Consider the following 5,768-nt stretch of genomic DNA (forward strand, 5'->3'; position numbering starts at 1 on the left):
CCATTTTTTTGGGCTGGGGTTCCCCCTTAAAATTCCTACCAGACCTAAAGAACTCTGTGTTATTACTGATCTCTGTACTCTGCTTTACACAACTGATCTCTGTACTCTGCATCACACAGCTGAGCTCTGTACACTGCATTGCATCGCTGAGCTCTGTACTCTGTGTTACACTGCTGTCCTTTACACTTTGTTGTACAAATATTTTTATTTTGACAGAACAGAATTACAGTTTATATAGTAGGATTAAGGACCAGCAGGTTCATACAATAGAAAATTGCCTTAGAACATTACAACGGCATATTGGTGCGTTTTATAAAGTCATCCAGTGAAGAGCCAATGAAGGATATCCATATAACATTGATTAGAGGGTATGACGAAAACAAAAGCCTCCCTTCCAGTAACTATAGTAAGACAAAGGGACCATACCGGTCTGTGTATTATTTCTGGGGGTGGGCTAGCATCTGCAAACCATAGTGAGGACGCCAGCTGCCTGCTGCTGCTGCAGGACGCCAGCGGAGCCACACCAGTGGGGGAAGAAAGGCTAACGGCTATATGCCAAGCAATCATTCTATATTGCGTGTTGCAGGCTCCAAAACATCAGTAGAACCTTGAGGTAAGAAGGGGAAAAGAAAAGTAGAAAGGGTAGTAGAGGAAGACAAACGAAGAGAGGAGGTTGTGAGGGGAGTCGAGGGGGGCCCCAGCATCCCGATCAAGCGAGTCGCCGTCAGATTGTCAAGAGGTCACGACCCAGTCCCATTGGCTGGACATATTCCAGCCAGGGTGACCACGTTTTCTGAAAAGAGGCATGGGAGTCGTGCAGGATAGCCGTAAGGTTCTCATGTACCATGATGCCCATGACCCTTTGTCTAACTTCCGAGAAAAGCAACGTTGGTTGTTTCCATGCTCTGGCTATGGTCTGTCTAGTCGCCAAGAATATAAAATTTGCTAATTTCCTCTCTCTTGTCAAGAGGCGAGTAATTGGCCTGCCCAGGAGGGCCTCCCAAGGGTTACGCACAAAAGCTGTATCATAAACTGATCTCAGTAAGTTATACACTCTAATCCATAGCTTTTGCACTTTTGGGCATCCCCACCAGGTATGAAATAGGGTGCCTCTGTCCGTGCAACCCCGGAAACACCGGGGCGAGACGGAGGGGGCAAATTTGGATATCCTGTCCAGGGTCATGTACCATCGGAACATGACTTTATGGGCGTTTTCCTGGGCCAGGACATTCAGAGAGCACTTTGTCGCAGCAAGCCATATCTCAGACCAGGCGTGGAGGTCTAATGAGTCTCCCAGATCCCTTTCCCAGGCCAGCATATAGGAGAGTTTCGTTGTCCCCCACTGATGGCACAAGCGAGGCATACAGGAGGGTTATTAGGCCCGCAGAGTGGGGGTCAGACCAACAGCGGGATTTGAAAGGTGTAAGATTGTGTGGTGAGCCCGGGCAGTGCCGAAGAAGGGTTGTGACATAACTCTTGAGTTGCTGATATCGGAAGTTCCCTGTGAGGGGAGTCGTCCAGTGAGTTTAGAGGTCTTGGAAGGATTTAACCCCATTCATAGATAGAAGGTCCCTGATATAATGAGGGTTCCGCCGGGCCCACCACGAAAATGCTGGTGCATTCTCATAGGCCGGGAGGAATGAGGGAGTCCCAAATATACCGGAGAGGGGAAGGTGGGGTGATATAAGCCCAGCAGTATGTTTGACCGAGTCCCACTGTTTCAGACTAAACCGCAAGACAGGGTCTTGAATGGGGGGGCATGAGGAGGGAGGGGTCCACAGTAGATTATGGATAGGGAGGGGGGCGCATTCCACTATGTCCATAAGGGCCCATTGGGGTAACGCTGATGTAGAATGAAAGAGCGTCAGCTGAGCTATTTGGGCCGCTATGTAATATTTTGCTAAATGGGGGACGCCGAGGCCGCCCTGCCCCCGTCGGTGGTACAAGACGTTGGCAGCTAAGCGGGGCTTACAGGCATGCCATATGAAACGGAGGATCTTCCTCTGCTCTATACGGAGGATATGGCTGGGGATATGAGCGGGAAGGACCCTGAAGAGGTAGAGAATCTTGGGGAGGGAAGACATTTTGATAGCGTGAATCCTGCCTAACCAGGACAAGGGCATACTGTGCCAGGAGGTAAGGAGGGCCGACAGCTCGCGGAAGAGCGGAGGGTAATTAGCATGGAAGAGTGAGTCAAGCGGGGGGGTGATTTTGATTCCTAAGTAGGGCAAGGAAGAGGGCCACGAAAAATTAAAGTTAGATTTTGCCAAGCTCAGGCAGCCGGCACTGAGGGAAATGTTCAAGGCTTTTGATTTGGTCTCATTAACCTGCAAGCAGGAGAATGCTTCGAAGTCTGCTAACGTGCAAAATAGGTTGGGAAGAGAGACACGCCCACTTCAGCTGCCATAGTCTGGGAGGAAGTCTGCAGGGCTACCATTGGCAGAGAAAAAGCGGGTCCTGAAGTGAGGGCACAAGGAGGCAGCTGGGCATCATGCTGGACTGGAGGCTTTTCCTGAGACCAGAAACCCCCCCACTGTACTGCACTGTAAGTCACACCGCTGACCTCTGCCCTCTGCATCACACCCTGACCTCTGCACTGTAGGTCACATCGTTGACCTCTGCACTGTAGATCACACCACTGACTTCTGCACTGTAGATCACACCACTGACCTCTGCATCACACCAAAGACCTCTGCACTCTGCATCACATGCTGACCTCTGCGTCACACCGATGACATCTGCACTGTGCGTCACAACTCTGCGGCACACCACTGACCTCTGCACTATAAGTCACATGGCTGACTTATGCCCTCTGCGTCACACTGCTGTCCTCTGTATCACATCGCTGACCTCTGCACTCTGCGTTGCACCGCTGACCTCTGTACTCTGCATTACACCACTACCCTCTGCGTTACAAGTGACCTCTGGACCTCTGCAATTTAATTTTTCAAATTGATTCGGCTGTGTTAGGTCCCGCACAGCAGCCTTCTGGGGAACCACGTGGTGCCTTCTTACAGGGCTTCTGCCGGCTGCCCATCTTCCCCTCCTGAGACCCTTTGCCCGAGACTTCAGGCTGGTACCCTGGAGCAGAGCAGCAGCACAGAGTATGTGCCAAATTTATATACTATTATTCTGCATTGCTGTATAATGTATTGCTGGGATTTGTAGTCCTCTATAGCTGATGGTATTATTCTGCATTAGAGTGTAAGCTCCTCTGTATAGAGGCTGATGTGACTGGCTCAGTGTTCTCTGTACAGCACTACGGTATAAGTCAGAGCGATATAAATGTATAATAGTAGTGTATTACTTGGGGGGAAATTAGAGTGTAAGCTCCTCTGTGCAGTTTTCTCTGTGCAGCACTACGGTATAAGTCAATTAGTACATACTACGTTATGAGACAATTTAAAGCTACATAATTACAAACAAGTAACATTACAAGGAATCTTTTCTTGCCTCAATTAATTAACGGCGACCAGCGCTTTACACCTACAGGTGATACTCTATGTGTAGAGGTTTCAGCGGTGGGAGTTAGACAGGTGTGACTACACCAAAAGTACATTATCTTTCCTGCCTTATGGTCCTAAAACAAACGAGAGCACTTTATTTGATCTAACTGCATATTAGAAGATCTACATTTGAATGTCATGTTTTAATGTTTTTAATGCTAGTTAGCAAATTAATGGCTATGTTCCAAAAATTATATTTTTCTAATAAATTTATATTTTTTGCAATTCAATTGCCTGCCCCAATCCTCTATTAACCTCTTCGACTAGCTACCTGTTAGCTAGTTCATTCTTTCTGTAAGTGTCATGCAGAGTGCAGACATCAGTGCTGTAACACAGGGTGCAGCGGTGTCATGCAGAGTGCAGAAGTCAGCAATGTAATGCATAGTGCAGTGGTCAGAGGTGTAACGTAGAGTGTAGAGGTCCACTCTGTAACGCACAGTACAGAAGTCAATGCTGTAGCACACAGTACAGAGGTCAGTGGTGTAACATGCAGTGCAGAGGTCAGTGGTGTAACGCATAGTGCAGAGGTAAATGGTGTAACGCACAATACAGAGGCCAGCAGTCTCATGCAGAGTGCAGAGTTTTAGCAGTGTAATGCACAGTACAGAGGTCAGGAGTCTAACGCACAGTACATTGGTGTAACACACAGTACAAAGGTCAGCAATAGCCCGGAGTACAGAGGTCAGCTGTGTGGCACACAGTACAGAGGTCAGAGATGTGACGCACAGTACAGAGGTCAGCTGTGTGATGTAGAGTACAAAGGTCAGTAATAACGCACAGTGCAGAGGTGAGAGGTGTGATGCACAGTGCCGAGGTGAGCGGTGTGACGCACAGTGCAGAGGTCAGTGGTATATGTACAGTACAAAGGTCAATAATAACGCACAGTGCACAGGTCAGTGGTGTAACGCACAGTACAATGGTCAGCGGTGTGACGTAGAGTACAAAGGTCAAACATAATGCATAGTGTTGAGGTTAGCAGTGCGACGCACAGTGCAGAGGTGAGTGGTGTGAAGCATAGTGCAGAGGTCAGTCGTGTGACGCACAGTGCAGAGGTCAGCGGCGTGACACACATTGCAGAGGTCAGCAGTGTGACGTAGAGTACAAAGGTCTGTAATAACGCACAGTACAGTGTGAATGAGGGCTAAAGGGCAGGAATTGAAGGGAAATCTTCATAATGAGACACAAGTGGAGGAAAAAAAACTGACAGTGGTTTTAACCTTCCCCTACTCTAGCTGAAGTGAAGAAAATTGGCTTTAGATATACTTTAAATCCTGACATTTCACTTGACTTCTTGCTGGTACTGAACTCCTTCTGCATGAACTAGTACCAGCTATGTGTACTTCAAGGGCATGTGGATTCATATTCACTGGCACAGCTTTCCAGTAATTTTTTTAAAAGTTTGCTCATACACTTGATATTGGGCTCCTCAGGCAGTGCAAAAATAATAAACAAATCCTGTAGTAAAGTCCCAGGTAACAATTATATTATGGTCTTTAAATATGTTGTACGATTGAATATGTCAACATACATAACAACAATTTAACACTGAACTGTATCTTAAAAATATTTATTTTCAACTTTTAGCATTAAAGGAGAACTATAAGGTGATTGAAAATCAGCCTCATAGTTCGAGCCGACGTGCGACAATGAAACTGTCACACATCGGCTCAATAGATCGGGAAGTGAGCGAACACATACCGTCGCTCGCTCACTTCTCGATCATCTCCCTGCAGAGAACAGTGACTGTAAGTCACTGCTCCCTGCAGGGATTCCCCCCCTTGGGATTCCCCCCCTCCCTGCTCCGATCCTCCACTGCTGACTGGAGGAATGGATGGGGGATGGGGTGGGTACAGCTGGCTCTGCCTCTAGATAGGCAGATCCAGCTGTCACTTACGCAGCTGGGTGGATCTCGGAAAAAAAAATCCCCCACTAGCACATAGTAATCGTTGTTATCCTCGCTTCCATTTTTAACATTGATTTTGCTTTTATCCTTACCATCTTAATCACGTTCGTTTATTAAAAGTTACGTTTTACGTTTTATTTGTTCTTGCTCGCTGCCCAAAGTGATGTTAACATTTCTAGTGGAGTTACTGTTGATTACCAGCCTCCCCTCCCGCCCCTACCAATCAAATGGTAGGACAGCATTTTACTCCACCCACCTGTCAAATTTAAAACGGCTCCCCTACTCTGGCCACTTCTTCTACACAATTATTCCTTCTCCCGGCTTGACAAAGAGGCAGTGCCTCAAAACGCGTAGCCACA

The sequence above is a fragment of the Nanorana parkeri genome, unplaced genomic scaffold, assembly GCF_000935625.1.
Source record: "Nanorana parkeri isolate BGI_ZX_2015 unplaced genomic scaffold, ASM93562v1 scaffold99, whole genome shotgun sequence".
In the NCBI taxonomy this organism is placed as follows: Eukaryota; Metazoa; Chordata; class Amphibia; order Anura; family Dicroglossidae; genus Nanorana; species Nanorana parkeri.